This window comes from Taudactylus pleione, unplaced genomic scaffold, assembly GCF_031769625.1.
Source record: "Taudactylus pleione unplaced genomic scaffold, aTauple2 ptg000473l, whole genome shotgun sequence".
In the NCBI taxonomy this organism is placed as follows: Eukaryota; Metazoa; Chordata; class Amphibia; order Anura; family Myobatrachidae; genus Taudactylus; species Taudactylus pleione.
This window is the reverse complement of record NW_028284875.1, coordinates 7,077,677-7,104,590: the sequence shown is the minus strand read 5'-3', so window position 1 is coordinate 7,104,590 and position 26,914 is coordinate 7,077,677. Positions and strand designations below refer to the sequence as shown.

The window sequence follows — 26,914 nt, the reverse complement described above, 5'->3', positions numbered from 1 at the left end:
GTTAAGCAGATAAAAGTTTCTGGTGGAGCCATTTGTGCAGTATCAAGCAAGAATAAAAGGAACATATCCAGTAATTATATGGATGAAATAAAGCCTATCACCCCAGATAACTTGAAACCACAAACACCAGCTTAGGAAGCCAGTGCCTTATCCATTAGGCCACTGGGGCTTAGTAACATCTTTGTGTGAAACTGATTTTTTCATTAGTATAATCACTAATTGTTGCGATATAGGAAAGCCGTTTATTTGTGTTCTTTGCTTTACAAATCCCAGCATGAAATGTGATTGTACTAACCAGCCCTAATAGTGTGGACCCTCATGTTACATTGCAGCAAAACAGATTGATGCAACTCTTTTACCAATAAAGAGGTAGTCTTTTGCATTCTATTTTGTGGACTAACTAAAGTAATGTTTACAGTGCATATGAACCAAAGCAGATGTGTGTACTGGTACCTTAAAAACAGTCATGTTTGTGTTTTTTTTTCTGCCTTCATATCAGGATGTTCAGGTAGCAGATGAAAATCATTAACTGATGACATTAGAAAAAAATTACTTTTGTTCCAGGTGAGGCTTGAATTCACAGCCTCAGCATTGCTTAACAGATACTGTCTTATAAATACCGCGCGCTGACCTATTGCGCCACAGGAGCACATGGTGAAAGCACATCATTTTTAGTTGAGTGATTTTAGAATCGAGTTGACTAAGTAAATTAACTTGGTTTATTAATTTAAATTTAGTTACTTTTTAAATCCACTAAACTACTGCACCCAATACTAAAGTACCTAATAAAACTAATATTCTAATCATAAGGTAATTAGTTATATTGTGCATTTGTGTTATTGCCCAGTTTTATGTATCCATAGGTGTATATTGCAATGAATTCATGCCATTGTTGTACAGTTTAATATTATCAAAATTGTAAAATAATTCCTGTTTATTTATCTTAAATAATATTTGCTATAGATATATGCAACTTTAATGTTGCATAGGGAAAATATACACTACAATACTAAAAAATGCAGCATCTTTAAATAAAAATAATTTAAATCTCACATGTGCTCTCTGTTTAAAGGTAAACATTGTTTTTTTGGTCTGTAGCACCTAAATTGTCAGTAAAGTCAGTGTCCAAAGAAATATAAAAAGCAGAAAATTATCCTTTTGATGACATGGATGAAAGGACTTCAAGAAACCCATCAGCAATTGCCATAGACATTGTTATTTTGTAGCCACTCTGATATTAAATTGCAATTAAAACTTAATAGGTATGTTTTGGTATATATGGATTTCATGCAATACCATTAAGACAGTCACCTGCATTGAAAAAAAGCATAACTTCTAGAATGAGAATGAGCAACAAAGGAACATGCATCCTAGATGGGACTTGAAGCCACTGTCCCAGGTGATAGTAAACTTTTCAGGAAACTAATCCACAATGTCATTAGATTAAATGTCTGCTTTTAGATACTGGGCCATATTTTTGCAAGCTGAATAGTACCGGATTGTTAAGCAGATAAAAGTTTCTGGTGGAGCCATTTGTGCAGTATCAAGCAAGAATAAAAGGAACGTCTCCAGTAATTATATGGATGAAATAAAGCCTATCACCCCAGATAACTTGAAACCACAAACACCAGCTTAGGAGGCCAGTGCCTTATCCATTAGGCCACTGGGGCTTAGTAACATCTTTTTGTGAAACTGATTTTTTCATTAGTATAATCATTAATTGTTGCGATATAGGAAAGCTGTTTATTTGTGTTCTTTGCTTTACAAATCCCAGCATGAAATGTGATTGTATTAACCAGCCCTAATAGTATGGACCCTCATGTTACATTGCAGCAAAACAGATTGATGCAACTCTTTTACCAATAAAGAGGTAGTCTTTTGCATTCCATTTTGTGGACTAACTAAAGTAATGTTTACAGTGCATATGAACCAAAGCAGATGTGTGTACTGGTACCTTAAAAACAGTCATGTTTGTGTTTTTTTTTCTGCCTTCATATCAGGATGTTCAGGTAGCAGATGATAATCATTAACTGATGACATTAGAAAAAAAAATTACATTTGCTCCAGGTGAGGCTTGAACTCACAACCTCAGCATTGCTTAACAGATACTGTCTTGCAAGTACCACGCGCTGACCGATTGCGCCACAGGAGCGCATGGTCAAAGTGCATTATTTTTAGTTGTGTGATTTTAGTATCGAGTTGACTAAGTAAATTAACTTGGTTTATTAATTTTAAATTAGTTACTTTTTAAATCCACTAAACTACTGCACCCAATACTAAAGTACCTAATAAAAGTAATATTCTAATCATAAGGTAATCAATTATATTGTGCATTTGTGTTATTGCCCAGTTTTATGTATCCATAGGTGTATATTGCAATGAATTCATGCCATTGTTGTACAGTTTAATATTATCAAAATTGTAAAATAATTCCTGTTTATTTATCTTAAATAATATTTGCTATAGATAAATGCAACTTTAATGTTGCATAGGGAAAATATACACTACAATACCAAAAAATGCAGCATCTTTAAATAAAAATAATTTAAATCTCACATGTGCTCTATATTTAAAGGTAAACATTGTTTTTTTGGTCTGTAGCACCTAAATTGTCAGTAAAGTCAGTGTCCAAAGAAATATAAAAAGCAGAAAATTACCCTTTTGATGACATGGATGAAAGGACTTCAAGAAACCCATCAGCAATTGCCATAGACATTGTTATTTTGTAGCCACTCTGATATTAAATTGCAATTAAAACTTAATAGGTATGTTTTGGTATATATGGATTTCATGCAATACCATTAAGACAGTCACCTGCATTGAAAAGAAGCATAACTTCTAGAATGAGAATGAGCAAAAAAGGAACATGCATCCTAGATGGGACTTGAAGCCACTGTCCCAGGTGATAGTAAACTTTTCAGGAAACTAATCCACAATGTCATTAGGATAAATGTCTGCTTTTAGATACTGGGCCATAATTTTGCAAGCTGTAGAGTACCGGATTGTTAAGCAGATAAAAGTTTCTGGTGGAGCCATTTGTGCAGTATCAAGCAAGAATAAAAGGAACATATCCAGTAATTATATGGATGAAATAAAGCCTATCACCCCAGATAACTTGAAACCACAAACACCAGCTTAGGAAGCCAGTGCCTTATCCATTAGGCCACTGGGGCTTAGTAACATCTTTGTGTGAAACTGATTTTTTCATTTGTATAATCATTAATTGTTGCGATATAGGAAAGCCGTTTATTAGTGTTCTTTGCTTTACAAATCCCAGCATGAAATGTGATTATACTAACCAGACCTAATACTGTGGACCCTCATGTTACATTGCAGCAAAACAGATTGATGCAACTCTTTTACCAGTAAAGAGGTAGTCTTTTGCATTCTATTTTGTTGACTAACTAAAGTAATGTTTACAGTGCATATGAACCAAAGCAGATGTGTGTACTGGTACCTTAAAAACAGTCATGTTTGTGTTTTTTTTTCTGCTTTCATATCAGGATGTTCAGGTAGCAGATGAAAATCATTAACTGATGACATTAGAAAAAAATTACTTTTGTTCCAGGTGAGGCTTGAATTCACAGCCTCAGCATTGCTTAACAGATACTGTCTTATAAATACCATGCGCTGACCGATTGCGCCACAGGAGCACATGGTGAAAGCACATCATTTTTAGTTGAGTGATTTTAGAATCGAGTTGACTAAGTAAATTAACTTGGTTTATTAATTTAAATTTAGTTACTTTTTAAATCCACTAAACTACTGCACCCAATACTAAAGTACCTAATAAAACTAATATTCTAATCATAAGGTAATTAGTTATATTGTGCATTTGTGTTATTGCCCAGTTTTATGTATCCATAGGTGTATATTGCAATGAATTCATGCCATTGTTGTACAGTTTAATATTATCAAAATTGTAAAATAATTCCTGTTTATTTATCTTAAATAATATTTGCTATAGATATATGCAACTTTAATGTTGCATAGGAAAAATATACACTACAATACAAAAAAATGCAGCATCTTTAAATAAAAATAATTTAAATCTCACATGTGCTCTCTGTTTAAAGGTAAACATTGTTTTTTTGGTCTGTAGCACCTAAATTGTCAGTAAAGTCAGTGTCCAAAGAAATATAAAAAGCAGAAAATTACCCTTTTGATGACATGGATGAAAGGACTTCAAGAAACCCATCAGCAATTGCCATAGACATTGTTATTTTGTAGCCACTCTGATATTAAATTGCAATTAAAACTTAATAGTTATGTTTTGGTATATATGGATTTCATGCAATACCATTAAGACAGTCACCTGCATTGAAAAAAAGCATAACTTCTAGAATGAGAATGAGCAACAAAGGAACATGCATCCTAGATGGGACTTGAAGCCACTGTCCCAGGTGATAGTAAACTTTTCAGGAAACTAATCCACAATGTCATTAGATTAAATGTCTGCTTTTAGATACTGGGCCATATTTTTGCAAGCTGAATAGTACCGGATTGTTAAGCAGATAAAAGTTTCTGGTGGAGCCATTTGTGCAGTATCAAGCAAGAATAAAAGGAACATCTCCAGTAATTATATGGATGAAATAAAGCCTATCACCCCAGATAACTTGAAACCACAAACACCAGCTTAGGAAGCCAGTGCCTTATCCATTAGGCCACTGGGGCTTAGTAACATCTTTGTGTGAAACTGATTTTTTCATTAGTATAATCATTAATTGTTGCGATATAGGAAAGCTGTTTATTTGTGTTCTTTGCTTTACAAATCCCAGCATGAAATGTGATTGTATTAACCAGCCCTAATAGTATGGACCCTCATGTTACATTGCAGCAAAACAGATTGATGCAACTCTTTTACCAATAAAGAGGTAGTCTTTTGCATTCCATTTTGTGGACTAACTAAAGTAATGTTTACAGTGCATATGAACCAAAGCAGATGTGTGTACTGGTACCTTAAAAACAGTCATGTTTGTGTTTTTTTTTCTGCCTTCATATCAGGATGTTCAGGTAGCAGATGATAATCATTAACTGATGACATTAGAAAAAAAAATTACATTTGCTCCAGGTGAGGCTTGAACTCACAACCTCAGCATTGCTTAACAGATACTGTCTTGCAAGTACCACGCGCTGACCGATTGCACCACAGGAGCGCATGGTCAAAGTGCATTATTTTTAGTTGTGTGATTTTAGCATCGAGTTGACTAAGTAAATTAACTTGGTTTATTAATTTTAAATTAGTTACTTTTTAAATCCACTAAACTACTGCACCCAATACTAAAGTACCTAATAAAAGTAATATTCTAATCATAAGGTAATAAATTATATTGGCCATTTGTGTTATTGCCCAGTTTTATGTATCCATAGGTGTATATTGCAATTAATTCATGCCATTGTTGTACAGTTTAATATTATCAAAATTGTAAAATAATTCCTGTTTATTTATCTTAAATAATATTTGCTATAGATAAATGCAACTTTAATGTTGCATAGGGAAAATATACACTACAATACCAAAAAATGCAGCATCTTTAAATAAAAATAATTTAAATCTCACATGTGCTCTATATTTAAAGGTAAACATTGTTTTTTTGGTCTGTAGCACCTAAATTGTCAGTAAAGTCAGTGTCCAAAGAAATATAAAAAGCAGAAAATTACCCTTTTGATGACATGGATGAAAGGACTTCAAGAAACCCATCAGCAATTGCCATAGACATTGTTATTTTGTAGCCACTCTGATATTAAATTGCAATTAAAACTTAATAGGTATGTTTTGGTATATATGGATTTCATGCAATACCATTAAGACAGTCACCTGCATTGAAAAGAAGCATAACTTCTAGAATGAGAATGAGCAAAAAAGGAACATGCATCCTAGATGGGACTTGAAGCCACTGTCCCAGGTGATAGTAAACTTTTCAGGAAACTAATCCACAATGTCATTAGGATAAATGTCTGCTTTTAGATACTGGGCCATAATTTTGCAAGCTGTAGAGTACCGGATTGTTAAGCAGATAAAAGTTTCTGGTGGAGCCATTTGTGCAGTATCAAGCAAGAATAAAAGGAACATATCCAGTAATTATATGGATGAAATAAAGCCTATCACCCCAGATAACTTGAAACCACAAACACCAGCTTAGGAAGCCAGTGCCTTATCCATTAGGCCACTGGGGCTTAGTAACATCTTTGTGTGAAACTGATTTTTTCATTTGTATAATCATTAATTGTTGCGATATAGGAAAGCCGTTTATTAGTGTTCTTTGCTTTACAAATCCCAGCATGAAATGTGATTATACTAACCAGACCTAATACTGTGGACCCTCATGTTACATTGCAGCAAAACAGATTGATGCAACTCTTTTACCAGTAAAGAGGTAGTCTTTTGCATTCTATTTTGTTGACTAACTAAAGTAATGTTTACAGTGCATATGAACCAAAGCAGATGTGTGTACTGGTACCTTAAAAACAGTCATGTTTGTGTTTTTTTTTCTGCTTTCATATCAGGATGTTCAGGTAGCAGATGAAAATCATTAACTGATGACATTAGAAAAAAATTACTTTTGTTCCAGGTGAGGCTTGAATTCACAGCCTCAGCATTGCTTAACAGATACTGTCTTATAAATACCATGCGCTGACCGATTGCGCCACAGGAGCACATGGTGAAAGCACATCATTTTTAGTTGAGTGATTTTAGAATCGAGTTGACTAAGTAAATTAACTTGGTTTATTAATTTAAATTTAGTTACTTTTTAAATCCACTAAACTACTGCACCCAATACTAAAGTACCTAATAAAACTAATATTCTAATCATAAGGTAATTAGTTATATTGTGCATTTGTGTTATTGCCCAGTTTTATGTATCCATAGGTGTATATTGCAATGAATTCATGCCATTGTTGTACAGTTTAATATTATCAAAATTGTAAAATAATTCCTGTTTATTTATCTTAAATAATATTTGCTATAGATATATGCAACTTTAATGTTGCATAGGAAAAATATACACTACAATACAAAAAAATGCAGCATCTTTAAATAAAAATAATTTAAATCTCACATGTGCTCTCTGTTTAAAGGTAAACATTGTTTTTTTGGTCTGTAGCACCTAAATTGTCAGTAAAGTCAGTGTCCAAAGAAATATAAAAAGCAGAAAATTACCCTTTTGATGACACGGATGAAAGGACTTCAAGAAACCCATCAGCAATTGCCATAGACATTGTTATTTTGTAGCCACTCTGATATTAAATTGCAATTAAAACTTAATAGTTATGTTTTGGTATATATGGATTTCATGCAATACCATTAAGACAGTCACCTGCATTGAAAAAAAGCATAACTTCTAGAATGAGAATGAGCAACAAAGGAACATGCATCCTAGATGGGACTTGAAGCCACTGTCCCAGGTGATAGTAAACTTTTCAGGAAACTAATCCACAATGTCATTAGATTAAATGTCTGCTTTTAGATACTGGGCCATATTTTTGCAAGCTGAATAGTACCGGATTGTTAAGCAGATAAAAGTTTCTGGTGGAGCCATTTGTGCAGTATCAAGCAAGAATAAAAGGAACATCTCCAGTAATTATATGGATGAAATAAAGCCTATCACCCCAGATAACTTGAAACCACAAACACCAGCTTAGGAAGCCAGTGCCTTATCCATTAGGCCACTGGGGCTTAGTAACATCTTTGTGTGAAACTGATTTTTTCATTAGTATAATCATTAATTGTTGCGATATAGGAAAGCTGTTTATTTGTGTTCTTTGCTTTACAAATCCCAGCATGAAATGTGATTGTATTAACCAGCCCTAATAGTATGGACCCTCATGTTACATTGCAGCAAAACAGATTGATGCAACTCTTTTACCAATAAAGAGGTAGTCTTTTGCATTCCATTTTGTGGACTAACTAAAGTAATGTTTACAGTGCATATGAACCAAAGCAGATGTGTGTACTGGTACCTTAAAAACAGTCATGTTTGTGTTTTTTTTTCTGCCTTCATATCAGGATGTTCAGGTAGCAGATGATAATCATTAACTGATGACATTAGAAAAAAAAATTACATTTGCTCCAGGTGAGGCTTGAACTCACAACCTCAGCATTGCTTAACAGATACTGTCTTGCAAGTACCACGCGCTGACCGATTGCACCACAGGAGCGCATGGTCAAAGTGCATTATTTTTAGTTGTGTGATTTTAGCATCGAGTTGACTAAGTAAATTAACTTGGTTTATTAATTTTAAATTAGTTACTTTTTAAATCCACTAAACTACTGCACCCAATACTAAAGTACCTAATAAAAGTAATATTCTAATCATAAGGTAATAAATTATATTGGCCATTTGTGTTATTGCCCAGTTTTATGTATCCATAGGTGTATATTGCAATTAATTCATGCCATTGTTGTACAGTTTAATATTATCAAAATTGTAAAATAATTCCTGTTTATTTATCTTAAATAATATTTGCTATAGATATATGCAACTTTAATGTTGCATAGGGAAAATATACACTACAATACTAAAAAATGCAGCATCTTTAAATAAAAATAATTTAAATCTCACATGTGCTCTATATTTAAAGGTAAACATTGTTTTTTTGGTCTGTAGCACCTAAATTGTCAGTAAAGTCAGCGTCCAAAGAAATATAAAAAGCAGAAAATTACCCTTTTGATGACATGGATGAAAGGACTTCAAGAAACCCATCAGCAATTGCCATAGACATTGTTATTTTGTAGCCACTCTGATATTAAATTGCAATTAAAACTTAATAGGTATGTTTTGGTATATATGGATTTCATGCAATACCATTAAGACAGTCACCTGCATTGAAAAAAAGCATAACTTCTAGAATGAGAATGAGCAACAAAGGAACATGCATCCTAGATGGGACTTGAAGCCACTGTCCCAGGTGATAGTAAACTTTTCAGGAAACTAATCCACAATGTCATTAGGATAAATGTCTGCTTTTAGATACTGGGCCATAATTTTGCAAGCTCTAGAGTACCGGATTGTTAAGCAGATAAAAGTTTCTGGTGGAGCCATTTGTGCAGTATCAAGCAAGAATAAAAGGAACATATCCAGTAATTATATGGATGAAATAAAGCCTATCACCCCAGATAACTTGAAACCACAAACACCAGCTTAGGAAGCCAGTGCCTTATCCATTAGGCCACTGGGGCTTAGTAACATCTTTGTGTGAAACTGATTTTTTCATTAGTATAATCACTAATTGTTGCGATATAGGAAAGCCGTTTATTTGTGTTCTTTGCTTTACAAATCCCAGCATGAAATGTGATTGTACTAACCAGCCCTAATAGTGTGGACCCTCATGTTACATTGCAGCAAAACAGATTGATGCAACTCTTTTACCAATAAAGAGGTAGTCTTTTGCATTCCATTTTGTGGACTAACTAAAGTAATGTTTACAGTGCATATGAACCAAAGCAGATGTGTGTACTGGTACCTTAAAAACAGTCATGTTTGTGTTTTTTTTTCTGCCTTCACATCAGGATGTTCAGGTAGCAGATGATAATCATTAACTGATGACATTAGAAAAAAAAATTACATTTGCTCCAGGTGAGGCTTGAACTCACAACCTCAGCATTGCTTACCAGATACTGTCTTGCAAGTACCACGCGCTGACCGATTGCGCCACAGGAGCTCATGGTCAAAGTGCATTATTTTTAGTTGTGTGATTTTAGTATCGAGTTGACTAAGTAAATTAACTTGGTTTATTAATTTTAAATTAGTTACTTTTTAAATCCACTAAACTACTGCACCCAATACTAAAGTACCTAATAAAAGTAATATTCTAATCATAAGGTAATCAATTATATTGGCCATTTGTGTTATTGCCCAGTTTTATGTATCCATAGGTGTATATTGCAATTAATTCATGCCATTGTTGTACAGTTTAATATTATCAAAATTGTAAAATAATTCCTGTTTATTTATCTTAAATAATATTTGCTATAGATATATGCAACTTTAATGTTGCATAGGGAAAATATACACTACAATACTAAAAAATGCAGCATCTTTAAATAAAAATAATTTAAATCTCACATGTGCTCTATATTTAAAGGTAAACATTGTTTTTTTGGTCTGTAGCACCTAAATTGTCAGTAAAGTCAGCGTCCAAAGAAATATAAAAAGCAGAAAATTACCCTTTTGATGACATGGATGAAAGGACTTCAAGAAACCCATCAGCAATTGCCATAGACATTGTTATTTTGTAGCCACTCTGATATTAAATTGCAATTAAAACTTAATAGGTATGTTTTGGTATATATGGATTTCATGCAATACCATTAAGACAGTCACCTGCATTGAAAAAAAGCATAACTTCTAGAATGAGAATGAGCAACAAAGGAACATGCATCCTAGATGGGACTTGAAGCCACTGTCCCAGGTGATAGTAAACTTTTCAGGAAACTAATCCACAATGTCATTAGGATAAATGTGTGCTTTTAGATACTGGGCCATAATTTTGCAAGCTGAACAGTTCCAGATAGTTAAGCAGATTAAAGTTTCTGGTGGAGCCATTTGTGCAGTATCAAGCAAGAATAAAAGGAACATATCCAGTAATTATATGGATGAAATAAAGCCTATCACCCCAGATAACTTGAAACCACAAACACCAGCTTAGGAAGCCAGTGCCTTATCCATTAGGCCACTGGGGCTTAGTAACATCTTTGTGTGAAACTGATTTTTTCATTAGTATAATCACTAATTGTTGCGATATAGGAAAGCCGTTTATTTGTGTTCTTTGCTTTACAAATCCCAGCATGAAATGTGATTGTACTAACCAGCCCTAATAGTGTGGACCCTCATGTTACATTGCAGCAAAACAGATTGATGCAACTCTTTTACCAATAAAGAGGTAGTCTTTTGCATTCCATTTTGTGGACTAACTAAAGTAATGTTTACAGTGCATATGAACCAAAGCAGATGTGTGTACTGGTACCTTAAAAACAGTCATGTTTGTGTTTTTTTTTCTGCCTTCATATCAGGATGTTCAGGTAGCAGATGATAATCATTAACTGATGACATTAGAAAAAAAATTACATTTGCTCCAGGTGAGGCTTGAACTCACAACCTCAGCATTGCTTAACAGATACTGTCTTGCAAGTACCACGCGCTGACCGATTGCGCCACAGGAGCGCACGGTCAAAGTGCATTATTTTTAGTTGTGTGATTTTAGTATCGAGTTGACTAAGTAAATTAACTTGGTTTATTAATTTTAAATTAGTTACTTTTTAAATCCACTAAACTACTGCACCCAATACTAAAGTACCTAATAAAAGTAATATTCTAATCATAAGGTAATCAATTATATTGGCCATTTGTGTTATTGCCCAGTTTTATGTATCCATAGGTGTATATTGCAATGAATTCATGCCATTGTTGTACAGTTTAATATTATCAAAATTGTAAAATAATTCCTGTTTATTTATCTTAAATAATATTTGCTATAGATATATGCAACTTTAATGTTGCATAGGGAAAATATACACTACAATACCAAAAAATGCAGCATCTTTAAATAAAAATAATTTAAATCTCACATGTGCTCTATATTTAAAGGTAAACATTGTTTTTTTGGTCTGTAGCACCTAAATTGTCAGTAAAGTCAGTGTCCAAAGAAATATAAAAAGCAGAAAATTACCCTTTTGATGACATGGATGAAAGGACTTCAAGAAACCCATCAGCAATTGCCATAGACATTGTTATTTTGTAGCCACTCTGATATTAAATTGCAATTAAAACTTAATAGGTATGTTTTGGTATATATGGATTTCATGCAATACCATTAAGACAGTCACCTGCATTGAAAAAAAGCATAACTTCTAGAATGAGAATGAGCAACAAAGGAACATGCATCCTAGATGGGACTTGAAGCCACTGTCCCAGGTGATAGTAAACTTTTCAGGAAACTAATCCACAATGTCATTAGGATAAATGTCTGCTTTTAGATACTGGGCCATAATTTTGCAAGCTGTAGAGTACCGGATTGTTAAGCAGATAAAAGTTTCTGGTGGAGCCATTTGTGCAGTATCAAGCAAGAATAAAAGGAACATATCCAGTAATTATATGGATGAAATAAAGCCTATCACCCCAGATAACTTGAAACCACAAACACCAGCTTAGGAAGCCAGTGCCTTATCCATTAGGCCACTGGGGCTTAGTAACATCTTTGTGTGAAACTGATTTTTTCATTAGTATAATCACTAATTGTTGCGATATAGGAAAGCCGTTTATTTGTGTTCTTTGCTTTACAAATCCCAGCATGAAATGTGATTGTACTAACCAGCCCTAATAGTGTGGACCCTCATGTTACATTGCAGCAAAACAGATTGATGCAACTCTTTTACCAATAAAGAGGTAGTCTTTTGCATTCCATTTTGTGGACTAACTAAAGTAATGTTTACAGTGCATATGAACCAAAGCAGATGTGTGTACTGGTACCTTAAAAACAGTCATGTTTGTGTTTTTTTTTCTGCCTTCACATCAGGATGTTCAGGTAGCAGATGATAATCATTAACTGATGACATTAGAAAAAAAAATTACATTTGCTCCAGGTGAGGCTTGAACTCACAACCTCAGCATTGCTTACCAGATACTGTCTTGCAAGTACCACGCGCTGACCGATTGCGCCACAGGAGCGCATGGTCAAAGTGCATTATTTTTAGTTGTGTGATTTTAGTATCGAGTTGACTAAGTAAATTAACTTGGTTTATTAATTTTAAATTAGTTACTTTTTAAATCCACTAAACTACTGCACCCAATACTAAAGTACCTAATAAAAGTAATATTCTAATCATAAGGTAATCAATTATATTGGCCATTTGTGTTATTGCCCAGTTTTATGTATCCATAGGTGTATATTGCAATTAATTCATGCCATTGTTGTACAGTTTAATATTATCAAAATTGTAAAATAATTCCTGTTTATTTATCTTAAATAATATTTGCTATAGATATATGCAACTTTAATGTTGCATAGGGAAAATATACACTACAATACTAAAAAATGCAGCATATTTAAATAAAAATAATTTAAATCTCACATGTGCTCTATATTTAAAGGTAAACATTGTTTTTTTGGTCTGTAGCACCTAAATTGTCAGTAAAGTCAGCGTCCAAAGAAATATAAAAAGCAGAAAATTACCCTTTTGATGACATGGATGAAAGGACTTCAAGAAACCCATCAGCAATTGCCATAGACATTGTTATTTTGTAGCCACTCTGATATTAAATTGCAATTAAAACTTAATAGGTATGTTTTGGTATATATGGATTTCATGCAATACCATTAAGACAGTCACCTGCATTGAAAAAAAGCATAACTTCTAGAATGAGAATGAGCAACAAAGGAACATGCATCCTAGATGGGACTTGAAGCCACTGTCCCAGGTGATAGTAAACTTTTCAGGAAACTAATCCACAATGTCATTAGGATAAATGTCTGCTTTTAGATACTGGGCCATAATTTTGCAAGCTGTAGAGTACCGGATTGTTAAGCAGATAAAAGTTTCTGGTGGAGCCATTTGTGCAGTATCAAGCAAGAATAAAAGGAACATATCCAGTAATTATATGGATGAAATAAAGCCTATCACCCCAGATAACTTGAAACCACAAACACCAGCTTAGGAAGCCAGTGCCTTATCCATTAGGCCACTGGGGCTTAGTAACATCTTTGTGTGAAACTGATTTTTTCATTAGTATAATCACTAATTGTTGCGATATAGGAAAGCCGTTTATTTGTGTTCTTTGCTTTACAAATCCCAGCATGAAATGTGATTGTACTAACCAGCCCTAATAGTGTGGACCCTCATGTTACATTGCAGCAAAACAGATTGATGCAACTCTTTTACCAATAAAGAGGTAGTCTTTTGCATTCCATTTTGTGGACTAACTAAAGTAATGTTTACAGTGCATATGAACCAAAGCAGATGTGTGTACTGGTACCTTAAAAACAGTCATGTTTGTGTTTTTTTTTCTGCCTTCATATCAGGATGTTCAGGTAGCAGATGATAATCATTAACTGATGACATTAGAAAAAAAAATTACATTTGCTCCAGGTGAGGCTTGAGCTCACAACCTCAGCATTGCTTAACAGATACTGTCTTGCAAGTACCACGCGCTGACCGATTGCGCCACAGGAGCGCATGGTCAAAGTGCATTATTTTTAGTTGTGTGATTTTAGTATCGAGTTGACTAAGTAAATTAACTTGGTTTATTAATTTTAAATTAGTTACTTTTTAAATCCACTAAACTACTGCACCCAATACTAAAGTACCTAATAAAAGTAATATTCTAATCATAAGGTAATCAATTATATTGGCCATTTGTGTTATTGCCCAGTTTTATGTATCCATAGGTGTATATTGCAATGAATTCATGCCATTGTTGTACAGTTTAATATTATCAAAATTGTAAAATAATTCCTGTTTATTTATCTTAAATAATATTTGCTATAGATATATGCAACTTTAATGTTGCATAGGGAAAATATACACTACAATACCAAAAAATGCAGCATCTTTAAATAAAAATAATTTAAATCTCACATGTGCTCTATATTTAAAGGTAAACATTGTTTTTTTGGTCTGTAGCACCTAAATTGTCAGTAAAGTCAGTGTCCAAAGAAATATAAAAAGCAGAAAATTACCCTTTTGATGACATGGATGAAAGGACTTCAAGAAACCCATCAGCAATTGCCATAGACATTGTTATTTTGTAGCCACTCTGATATTAAATTGCAATTAAAACTTAATAGGTATGTTTTGGTATATATGGATTTCATGCAATACCATTAAGACAGTCACCTGCATTGAAAAAAAGCATAACTTCTAGAATGAGAATGAGCAACAAAGGAACATGCATCCTAGATGGGACTTGAAGCCACTGTCCCAGGTGATAGTAAACTTTTCAGGAAACTAATCCACAATGTCATTAGGATAAATGTGTGCTTTTAGATACTGGGCCATAATTTTGCAAGCTGTAGAGTACCGGATTGTTAAGCAGATAAAAGTTTCTGGTGGAGCCATTTGTGCAGTATCAAGCAAGAATAAAAGGAACATATCCAGTAATTATATGGATGAAATAAAGCCTATCACCCCAGATAACTTGAAACCACAAACACCAGCTTAGGAGGCCAGTGCCTTATCCATTAGACCACTGGGGCTTAGTAACATCTTTGTGTGAAACTGATTTTTTCATTAGTATAATCACTAATTGTTGCGATATAGGAAAGCCGTTTATTTGTGTTCTTTGCTTTACAAATCCCAGCATGAAATGTGATTGTACTAACCAGCCCTAATAGTGTGGACCCTCATGTTACATTGCAGCAAAACAGATTGATGCAACTCTTTTACCAATAAAGAGGTAGTCTTTTGCATTCCATTTTGTGGACTAACTAAAGTAATGTTTACAGTGCATATGAACCAAAGCAGATGTGTGTACTGGTACCTTAAAAACAGTCATGTTTGTGTTTTTTTTTCTGCCTTCATATCAGGATGTTCAGGTAGCAGATGATAATCATTAACTGATGACATTAGAAAAAAAATTACATTTGCTCCAGGTGAGGCTTGAACTCACAACCTCAGCATTGCTTAACAGATACTGTCTTGCAAGTACCACGCGCTGACCGATTGCGCCACAGGAGCGCATGGTCAAAGTGCATTATTTTTAGTTGTGTGATTTTAGTATCGAGTTGACTAAGTAAATTAACTTGGTTTATTAATTTTAAATTAGTTACTTTTTAAATCCACTAAACTACTGCACCCAATACTAAAGTACCTAATAAAAGTAATATTCTAATCATAAGGTAATCAATTATATTGGCCATTTGTGTTATTGCCCAGTTTTATGTATCCATAGGTGTATATTGCAATGAATTCATGCCATTGTTGTACAGTTTAATATTATCAAAATTGTAAAACAATTCCTGTTTATTTATCTTAAATAATATTTGCTATAGATATATGCAACTTTAATGTTGCATAGGGAAAATATACACTACAATACCAAAAAATGCAGCATCTTTAAATAAAAATAATTTAAATCTCACATGTGCTCTATATTTAAAGGTAAACATTGTTTTTTTGGTCTGTAGCACCTAAATTGTCAGTAAAGTCAGTGTCCAAAGAAATATAAAAAGCAGAAAATTACCCTTTTGATGACATGGATGAAAGGACTTCAAGAAACCCATCAGCAATTGCCATAGACATTGTTATTTTGTAGCCACTCTGATATTAAATTGCAATTAAAACTTAATAGGTATGTTTTGGTATATATGGATTTCATGCAATACCATTAAGACAGTCACCTGCATTGAAAAAAAGCATAACTTCTTGAATGAGAATGAGCAACAAAGGAACATGCATCCTAGATGGGACTTGAAGCCACTGTCCCAGGTGATAGTAAACTTTTCAGGAAACTAATCCACAATGTCATTAGGATAAATGTCTGCTTTTATATACTGGGCCATAATTTTGCAAGCTGTACAGTACCGGATTGTTAAGCAGATAAAAGTTTCTGGTGGAGCCATTTGTGCAGTATCAAGCAAGAATAAAAGGAACATATCCAGTAATTATATGGATGAAATAAAGCCTATCACCCCAGATAACTTGAAACCACAAACACCAGCTTAGGAGGCCAGTGCCTTATCCATTAGGCCACTGGGGCTTAGTAACATCTTTGTGTGAAACTGATTTTTTCATTAGTATAATCACTAATTGTTGCGATATAGGAAAGCCGTTTATTTGTGTTCTTTGCTTTACAAATCCCAGCATGAAATGTGATTGTACTAACCAGCCCTAATAGTGTGGACCCTCATGTTACATTGCAGCAAAACAGATTGATGCAACTCTTTTACCAATAAAGAGTTAGTCTTTTGCATTCCATTTTGTTGACTAACTAAAGTAATGTTTACAGTGCATATGAACCAAAGCAGATGTGTGTACTGGTACCTTAAAAACAGTCATGTTTGTGTTTTTTTTTCTGCCTTCATATCAGGATGTTCAGGTAGCAGATGATAATCATTAACTGATGACATTAGAAAAAAATTACTTTTGTTCCAGGTGAGGCTTGAATTCACAGCCTCAGCATTGCTCAACAGATACTGTCTTATAAATACCATGCGCTGACCGATTGCGCCACAGGAGCGAATGGTGAAAGCACATTATTTTTAGTTGAGTGATTTTAGAATCGAGTTGACTAAGTAAATTAACTTGGTTTATTAATTTTAATTTAGTTACTTTTTAAATCCACTAAACTACTGCACCCAATACTAAAGTACCTAATAAAACTAATATTCTAATCATAAGGTAATTAGTTATATTGTGCATTTGTGTTATTGCCCAGTTTTATGTATCCATAGGTGTATATTGCAATGAATTCATGCCATTGTTGTACAGTTTAATATTATCAAAATTGTAAAATAATTCCTGTTTATTTATGTTAAATAATATTTGCTATAGATATATGCAACTTTAATGTTGCATAGGAAAAATATACACTACAATACCAAAAAATGCAGCATCTTTAAATAAAAATAAATTAAATCTCACATGTGCTCTCTATTTAAAGGTAAACATTGTTTTTTTGGTCTGTAGCACCTAAATTGTCAGAAAAGTCAGTGTCCAAAGAAATATAAAAAGCAGAAAATTTCCCTTTTGATGACATGGATGAAAGGACTTCAAGAAACCTATCAGCAATTGCCGTAGACATTGTTATTTTGTAGCCACTCTGATATTAAATTGCAATTAAAACTTAATTGGTATGTTTTGGTATATATGGATTTCATGCAATACCATTAAGACAGTCACCTGCATTGAAAAAAAGCATAACTTCTAGAATGAGAATGAGCAACAAAGGAACATGCATCCTAGATGGGACTTGAAGCCACTGTCCCAGGTGATAGTAAACTTTTCAGGAAACTAATCCACAATGTCATTAGGATAAATGTCTGCTTTTAGATACTGGGCCATAATTTTACAAGCTGAATAGTACCGGATTGTTAATCAGATAAAAGATTCTGGTGGAGCCATTTGTGCAGTATCAAGTAAGAATAAAAGGAACATCTCCAGTAATTATATGGATGAAATAAAGCCTATCACCCCAGATAACTTGAAACCACAAACACCAGCTTAGGAGGCCAGTGCCTTATCCATTAGGCCACGGGGGCTTAGTAACAACTTTCTGTGAAACTGATTTTTTCATTAGTATAATCATTAATTGTTGCGATATAGGAAAGCCTTTTATTTGTGTTCTTTGCTTTACAAATCCCAGCATGAAATGTGATTGTACTAACCAGCCCTAATAGTGTGGACCCTCATGTTACATTGCAGCAAAACAGATTGATGCAACTCTTTTACCAGTAAAGAGGTAGCCTTTTTCATTCCATTTTGTTGACTAACTAAAGTAATGTTTACAGTGCATATGAACCAAAGCAGATGTGTGTACTGGTACCTTAAAAACAGTCATGTTTGTGTTTTTTTTTCTGCCTTCATATCAGGATGTTCAGGTAGCAGATGATAATCATTAACTGATGACATTAGAAAAAAAAATTACATTGGCTCCAGGTGAGGCGTGAACTCACAACCTCAGCATTGCTCAACAGATACTGTCTTATAAGTACCGCGCGCTGACCGATTGCACCACAGGAGCGCATGGAGAAAGCACATTATTTTTAGTTGAGTGATTTTAGAATCGAGTTGACTAAGTAAATTAACTTGGTTTATTAATTTTAAATGAGTTACTTTTTAAATCCACTAAACTACTGCACCCAATACTAAAGTACCTAATAAAAGTAATATTCTAATTATAAGGTAATCAATTATATTGTGCATTTGTGTTATTGCCCAGTTTTATGTATCCATAGGTGTATATTGCAATGAATTCATGCCATTGTTGTACAGTTCAATATTATCAAAATTGTAAAACAATTCCTGTTTATTTATCTTAAATAGTATTTGCTATAGATATATGCAACTTTAATGTTGCATAGGGAAAATATACACTACAATACCAAAAAATGCAGTATCTTTAAATAAAAATAAGTTAAATCTCACATGTGCTCTATATTTAAAGGTAAACATTGTTTTTTTGGTCTGTAGCACCTAAATTGTCAGTAAAGTCAGTGTCCAAAGAAATATAAAAAGCAGAAAATTACCCTTTTGATGACATGGATGAAAGGACTTCAAGAAACCCATCAGCAATTGCCATAGACATTGTTATTTTGTAGCCACTCTGATATTAAATTGCAATTAAAACTTAATTGGTATGTTTTGGTATATATGGATTTCATGCAATACCATTAAGACAGTCACCTGCATTGGAAAAAAGCATAACTTCTAGAATGAGAATGAGCAACAAAGGAACATGCATCCTAGATGGGACTTGAAGCCACTGTCCCAGGTGATAGTAAACTTTTCAGGAAACTAATCCACAATGTCATTAGGATAAATGTCTGCTTTTAGATACTGGGCCATAATTTTGCAAGCTGTACAGTACCGGATTGTTAAGCAGATAAAAGTTTCTGGTGGAGCCATTTGTGCAGTATCAAGCAAGAATAAAAGGAACATATCCAGTAATTATATGGATGAAATAAAGCCTATCACCCCAGATAACTTGAAACCACAAACACCAGCTTAGGAGGCCAGTGCCTTATCCATTAGGCCACTGGGGCTTAGTAACATCTTTGTGTGAAACTGATTTTTTCATTAGTATAATCACTAATTGTTGCGATATAGGAAAGCCGTTTATTTGTGTTCTTTGCTTTACAAATCCCAGCATGAAATGTGATTGTACTAACCAGCCCTAATAGTGTGGACCCTCATGTTACATTGCAGCAAAACAGATTGATGCAACTCTTTTACCAATAAAGAGGTAGTCTTTTGCATTCCATTTTGTTGACTAACTAAAGTAATGTTTACAGTGCATATGAACCAAAGCAGATGTGTGTACTGGTACCTTAAAAACAGTCATGTTTGTGTTTTTTTTTCTGCCTTCATATCAGGATGTTCAGGTAGCAGATGATAATCATTAACTGATGACATTAGAAAAAAAAATTACATTTGCTCCAGGTGAGGCGTGAACTCACAACCTCGGCATTGCTCAACAGATACTGTCTTATAAGTACCGCGCGCTGACCGATTGCACCACAGGAGCGCATGGTGAAAGCACATTATTTTTAGTTGAGTGATTTTAGAAACGAGTTGACTAAGTAAATTAACTTGGTTTATTAATTTTAAATTAGATACTTTTTAAATCCACTAAACTACTGCACCCAATACTAAAGTACCTAATAAAAGTAATATTCTAATCATAAGGTAATCAATTATATTGTGCATTTGTGTTATTGCCCAGTTTTATGTATCCATAGGTGTATATTGCAATGAATTCATGCCATTGTTGTACAGTTCAATATTATCAAAATTGTAAAACAATTCCTGTTTATTTATCTTAAATAATATTTGCTATAGATATATGTAACTTTAATGTTGCATAGGGAAAATATACACTACAATACCAAAAAATACAGTATCTTTAAATAAAAATAGGTTAAATCTCACATGTGCTCTATATTTAAAGGTAAACATTGTTTTTTTTGGTCTGTAGCACCTAAATTGTCAGTAAAGTCAGTGTCCAAAGAAATATAAAAAGCAGAAAATTACCCTTTTGATGACATGGATGAAAGGACTTCAAGAAACCCATCAGCAATTGCCATAGACATTGTTATTTTGTAGCCACTCTGATATTAAATTGCAATTAAAACTTAATTGGTATGTTTTGGTATATATGGATTTCATGCAATACCATTAAAACAGTCACCTGCATTGAAAAAAAGCATAACTTCTAGAATGAGAATGAGCAACAAAGGAACATGCATCCTAGATGGGACTTGAAGCCACTGTCCCAGGTGATAGTAAACTTTTCAGGAAACTAATCCACAATGTCATTAGGATAAATGTCTGCTTTTAGATACTGGGCCATAATTTTACAAGCTGAATAGTACCGGATTGTTAATCAGATAAAAGATTCTGGTGGAGCCATTTGTGCAGTATCAAGTAAGAATAAAAGGAACATCTCCAGTAATTATATGGATGAAATAAAGCCTATCACCCCAGATAACTTGAAACCACAAACACCAGCTTAGGAGGCCAGTGCCTTATCCATTAGGCCACGGGGGCTTAGTAACATCTTTCTGTGAAACTGATTTTTTCATTAGTATAATCATTAATTGTTGCGATATAGGAAAGCCTTTTATTTGTGTTCTTTGCTTTACAAATCCCAGCATGAAATGTGATTGTACTAACCAGCCCTAATAGTGTGGACCCTCATGTTACATTGCAGCAAAACAGATTGATGCAACTCTTTTACCAGTAAAGAGGTAGCCTTTTTCATTCCATTTTGTTGACTAACTAAAGTAATGTTTACAGTGCATATGAACCAAAGCAGATGTGTGTACTGGTACCTTAAAAACAGTCATGTTTGTGTTTTTTTTTCTGCCTTCATATCAGGATGTTCAGGTAGCAGATGATAATCATTAACTGATGACATTAGAAAAAAAAATTACATTTGCTCCAGGTGAGGCGTGAACTCACAAACTCGGCATTGCTCAACAGATACTGTCTTATAAGTACCGCGCGCTGACCGATTGCACCACAGGAGCGCATGGTGAAGGCACATTATTTTTAGTTGAGTGATTTTAGAATCGAGTTGACTAAGTAAATTAACTTGGTTTATTAATTTTAAATGAGTTACTTTTTAAATCCACTAAACTACTGCACCCAATACTAAAGTACCTAATAAAAGTAATATTCTAATCATAAGGTAATCAATTATATTGTGCATTTGTGTTATTGCCCAGTTTTATGTATCCATAGGTGTATATTGCAATGAATTCATGCCATTGTTGTACAGTTCAATATTATCAAAATTGTAAAACAATTCCTGTTTATTTATCTTAAATAATATTTGCTATAGATATATGCAACTTTAATGTTGCATAGGGAAAATATACACTACAATACCAAAAAATGCAGTATCTTTAAATAAAAATAAGTTAAATCTCACATGTGCTCTATATTTAAAGGTAAACATTGTTTTTTTGGTCTGTAGCACCTAAATTGTCAGTAAAGTCAGTGTCCAAAGAAATATAAAAAGCAGAAAATTACCCTTTTGATGACATGGATGAAAGGACTTCAAGAAACCCATCAGCAATTGCCATAGACATTGTTATTTTGTAGCCACTCTGATATTAAATTGCAATTAAAACTTAATTGGTATGTTTTGGTATATATGGATTTCATGCAATACCATTAAGACAGTCACCTGCATTGAAAAAAAGCATAACTTCTAGAATGAGAATGAGCAACAAAGGAACATGCATCCTAGATGGGACTTGAAGCCACTGTCCCAGGTGATAGTAAACTTTTCAGGAAACTAATCCACAATGTCATTAGGATAAATGTCTGCTTTTAGATACTGGGCCATAATTTTACAAGCTGAATAGTACCGGATTGTTAATCAGATAAAAGATTCTGGTGGAGCCATTTGTGCAGTATCAAGTAAGAATAAAAGGAACATCTCCAGTAATTATATGGATGAAATAAAGCCTATCACCCCAGATAACTTGAAACCACAAACACCAGCTTAAGAGGCCAGTGCCTTATCCATTAGGCCACGGGGGCTTAGTAACATCTTTGTGTGAAACTGATTTTTTCATTAGTATAATCATTAATTGTTGCGATATAGGAAAGCCTTTTATTTGTGTTCTTTGCTTTACAAATCCCAGCATGAAATGTGATTGTACTAACCAGCCCTAATAGTGTGGACCCTCATGTTACATTGCAGCAAAATAGATTGATGCAACTCTTTTACCAATAAAGAGGTAGTCTTTTGCATTCCATTTTGTGGACTAACTAAAGTAATGTTTACAATGCATATGAACCAAAGCAGATGTGTGTACTGGTACCTTAAAAACAGTCATGTTTGTGTTTTTTTTTCTGCCTTCATATCCGGATGTTCAGGTAGCAGATGATAATCATTAACTGACGACATTAGAAAAAAAATTACATTTGCTCCAGGTGAGGCTTGAACTCACAACCTCGGCATTGCTCAAAAGATACTGTCTTATAAGTTCCGCACGCTGACCGATTGCGCCACAGGAGCGCATGGTCAAAGTGCATTATTTTTAGTTGAGTGATTTTAGCATCGAGTTGACTATGTAAATTAACTTGGTTTATTAATTTTAAATTAGTTACTTTTTAAATCCACTAAACTACTGCACCCAATACTAAAGTACCTAATAAAACTAATATTCTAATCATAAGGTAATTAGTTATATTGTGCATTTGTGTTATTGCCCAGTTTTATGTATCCATAGGTGTATATTGCAATGAATTCATGCCATTGTTGTACAGTTTAATATTATCAAAATTGTAAAATAATTCCTGTTTATTTATCTTAAATAATATTTGCTATAGATATATGCAACTTTAATGTTGCATAGGGAAAATATACACTACAATACCAAAAAATGCAGCATCTTTAAATAAAAATAATTTAAATCTCACATGTGCTCTATATTTAAAAGGTAAACATTGTTTTTTTGGTCTGTAGCACCTAAATTGTCAGTAAAGTCAGTGTCCAAAGAAATATAAAAAGCAGAAAATTACCCTTTTGATGACATGGATGAAAGGACTTCAAGAAACCCATCAGCAATTGCCATAGACATTGTTATTTTGTAGCCACTCTGATATTAAATTGCAATTAAAACTTAAAAGGTATGTTTTGGTATATATGGATTTCATGCAATACCATTAAGACAGTAACCTGCATTGAAAAAAAGCATAACTTCTAGAATGAGAATGAGCAACAAAGGAACATGCATCCTAGATGGGACTTGAAGCCACTGTTCCAGGTGATAGTAAACTTTTCAGGAAACTAATCCACAATGTCATTAGGATAAATGTCTGCTTTTAGATACTGGGCCATAATTTTGCAAGCTGTACAGTACCGGATTGTTAAGCAGATAAAAGTTTCTGGTGGAGCCATTTGTGCAGTATCAAGCAAGAATAAAGGGAACATATCCAGTAATTATATGGATGAAATAAAGCCTATCACCACAGATAACTTGAAACCACAAACACCAGCTTAGGAGGCCAGTGCCTTATCCATTAGGCCACTGGGGCTTAGTAACATCTTTGTGTGAAACTGATTTTTTCATTAGTATAATCACTAATTGTTGCGATATAGGAAAGCCGTTTATTTGTGTTCTTTGCTTTACTAATCCCAGCATGAAATGTGATTGTACTAACCAGACCTAATAGTGTGGACCCTCATGTTACATTGCAGCAAAACAGATTGATGCAACTCTTTTACCAGTAAAGAGGTAGTCTTTTGCATTCCATTTTGTTGACTAACTAAAGTAATGTTTACAGTGCATATGAACCAAAGCAGATGTGTGTACTGGTACCTTAAAAACAGTCATGTTTGTGTTTTTTTTTCTGCCTTCATATCAGGATGTTCAGGTAGCAGATGATAATCATTAACTGATGACATTAGAAAAAAAAATTACATTTGCACCAGGTGAGGCTTGAACTCATAACCTCGGCATTGCTCAACAGATACTGTCTTATAAGTACCGCGCGCTGACCGATTGCACCACAGGAGCGCATGGTGAAAGCACATTATTTTTAGTTGAGTGATTTTAGAATCGAGTTGACTAAGTAAATTAACTTGGTTTATTAATTTTAAATTAGTTACTTTTTAAATCCACTAAACTACTGCACCCAATACTAAAGTACCTAATAAAAGTAATATTCTAATCATAAGGTAATCAATTATATTGTGCATTTGTGTTATTGCCCAGTTTTATGTATCCATAGGTGTATATTGCAATGAATTCATGCCATTGTTGTACAGTTAAATATTATCAAAATTGTAAAACAATTCCTGTTTATTTATCTTAAATAATATTTGCTATAGATATATGCAACTTTAATGTTGCATAGGGAAAATATACACTACAATACCAAAAAATACAGTATCTTTAAATAAAAATAAGTTAAATCTCACATGTGCTCTATATTTAAAGGTAAACATTGTTTTTTTGGTCTGTAGCACCTAAATTGTCAGTAAAGTCAGTGTCCAAAGAAATATAAAAAGCAGAAAATTACCCTTTTGATGACATGGATGAAAGGACTTCAAGAAACCCATCAGCAATTGCCATAGACATTGTTATTTTGTAGCCACTCTGATATTAAATTGCAATTAAAACTTAATTGGTATGTTTTGGTATATATGGATTTCATGCAATACCATTAAGACAGTCACCTGCATTGAAAAAAAGCATAACTTCTAGAATGAGAATGAGCAACAAAGGAACATGCATCCTAGATGGGACTTGAAGCCACTGTCCCAGGTGATAGTAAACTTTTCAGGAAACTAATCCACAATGTCATTAGGATAAATGTCTGCTTTTAGATACTGGGCCATAATTTTACAAGCTGAATAGTACCGGATTGTTAATCAGATAAAAGATTCTGGTGGAGCCATTTGTGCAGTATCAAGTAAGAATAAAAGGAACATCTCCAGTAATTATATGGATGAAATAAAGCCTATCACCCCAGATAACTTGAAAAAACAAACACCAGCTTAGGAGGCCAGTGCCTTATCCATTAGGCCACTGGGGCTTAGTAACATCTTTGTGTGAAACTGATTTTTTCATTAGTATAATCACTAATTTTTGCGATATAGGAAAGCCGTTTATTTGTGTTCTTTGCTTTACTAATCCCAGCATGAAATGTGATTGTACTAACCAGACCTAATAGTGTGGACCCTCATGTTACATTGCAGCAAAACAGATTGATGCAACTCTTTTACCAGTAAAGAGGTAGTCTTTTGCATTCCATTTTGTTGACTAACTAAAGTAATGTTTACAGTGCATATGAACCAAAGCAGATGTGTGTACTGGTACCTTAAAAACAGTCATGTTTGTGTTTTTTTTTCTGCCTTCATATCAGGATGTTCAGGTAGCAGATGATAATCATTAACTGATGACATTAGAAAAAAAAATTACATTTGCACCAGGTGAGGCTTGAACTCACAACCTCGGCATTGCTCAACAGATACTGTCTTATAAGTACCGCGCGCTGACTGATAGCACCACAGGAGCGCATGGTGAAAGCACATTATTTTTAGTTGAGTGATTTTAGAATCGAGTTGACTAAGTAAATTTACTTGGTTTATTAATTTTAATTTAGTTACTTTTTAAATCCACTAAACTACTGCACCCAATACTAAAGTACCTAATAAAACTAATATTCTAATCATAAGGTAATTAGTTATATTGTGCATTTGTGTTATTGCCCAGTTTTATGTATCCATAGGTGTATATTGCAATGAATTCATGCCATTGTTGTACAGTTTAATATTATCAAAATTGTAAAATAATTCCTGTTTATTTATGTTAAATAATATTTGCTATAGATATATGCAACTTTAATGTTGCATAGGAAAAATATACACTACAATACCAAAAAATGCAGCATCTTTAAATAAAAATAAATTAAATCTCACATGTGCTCTCTATTTAAAGGTAAACATTGTTTTTTTGGTCTGTAGCACCTAAATTGTCAGTAAAGTCAGTGTCCAAAGAAATATAAAAAGCAGAAAATTTCCCTTTTGATGACATGGATGAAAGGACTTCAAGAAACCTATCAGCAATTGCCGTAGACATTGTTATTTTGTAGACTCTCTGATATTAAATTTCACTTAAAACTTAATAGTTATGTTTTGGTATATATGGATTTCATGCAATACCATTAAGACAGTCACCTGCATTGAAAAAAAGCATAACTTCTAGAATGAGAATGAGCAACAAAGGAACATGCATC

The 26,914-nt window shown here is 33.6% G+C and overlaps 8 non-coding genes across 8 annotated transcripts; all 8 read right to left on the bottom strand.

Moving 5' to 3' along the window:
- Nucleotides 1-2,059: 2,059 nt before the first annotated feature.
- Nucleotides 2,060-2,152, bottom strand: TRNAA-UGC (transfer RNA alanine (anticodon UGC)). Its single transcript is given in 2 exon segments — nucleotides 2,060-2,095; nucleotides 2,115-2,152. It is a non-coding gene; the product is annotated as a tRNA-Ala (tRNA).
- A 2,911-nt stretch (nucleotides 2,153-5,063) lies between these two features.
- Nucleotides 5,064-5,156, bottom strand: TRNAA-UGC (transfer RNA alanine (anticodon UGC)). The gene is given in 2 exon segments: nucleotides 5,064-5,099; nucleotides 5,119-5,156. It is a non-coding gene; the product is annotated as a tRNA-Ala (tRNA).
- Nucleotides 5,157-8,067: 2,911 nt separating this feature from the next.
- On the bottom strand, nucleotides 8,068-8,160 carry TRNAA-UGC (transfer RNA alanine (anticodon UGC)). The gene is given in 2 exon segments: nucleotides 8,068-8,103; nucleotides 8,123-8,160. It is a non-coding gene; the product is annotated as a tRNA-Ala (tRNA).
- Nucleotides 8,161-9,570: 1,410 nt separating this feature from the next.
- Nucleotides 9,571-9,663, bottom strand: TRNAA-UGC (transfer RNA alanine (anticodon UGC)). The gene is given in 2 exon segments: nucleotides 9,571-9,606; nucleotides 9,626-9,663. It is a non-coding gene; the product is annotated as a tRNA-Ala (tRNA).
- Nucleotides 9,664-11,072: 1,409 nt separating this feature from the next.
- TRNAA-UGC (transfer RNA alanine (anticodon UGC)) lies at nucleotides 11,073-11,165 on the bottom strand. Its single transcript is given in 2 exon segments — nucleotides 11,073-11,108; nucleotides 11,128-11,165. It is a non-coding gene; the product is annotated as a tRNA-Ala (tRNA).
- Nucleotides 11,166-12,575: 1,410 nt separating this feature from the next.
- Nucleotides 12,576-12,668, bottom strand: TRNAA-UGC (transfer RNA alanine (anticodon UGC)). Its single transcript is given in 2 exon segments — nucleotides 12,576-12,611; nucleotides 12,631-12,668. It is a non-coding gene; the product is annotated as a tRNA-Ala (tRNA).
- Nucleotides 12,669-15,580: 2,912 nt separating this feature from the next.
- Nucleotides 15,581-15,673, bottom strand: TRNAA-UGC (transfer RNA alanine (anticodon UGC)). Its single transcript is given in 2 exon segments — nucleotides 15,581-15,616; nucleotides 15,636-15,673. It is a non-coding gene; the product is annotated as a tRNA-Ala (tRNA).
- A 7,420-nt stretch (nucleotides 15,674-23,093) lies between these two features.
- Nucleotides 23,094-23,186, bottom strand: TRNAI-UAU (transfer RNA isoleucine (anticodon UAU)). Its single transcript is given in 2 exon segments — nucleotides 23,094-23,129; nucleotides 23,149-23,186. It is a non-coding gene; the product is annotated as a tRNA-Ile (tRNA).
- Between the last annotated feature and the right edge of the window lie 3,728 nt (nucleotides 23,187-26,914).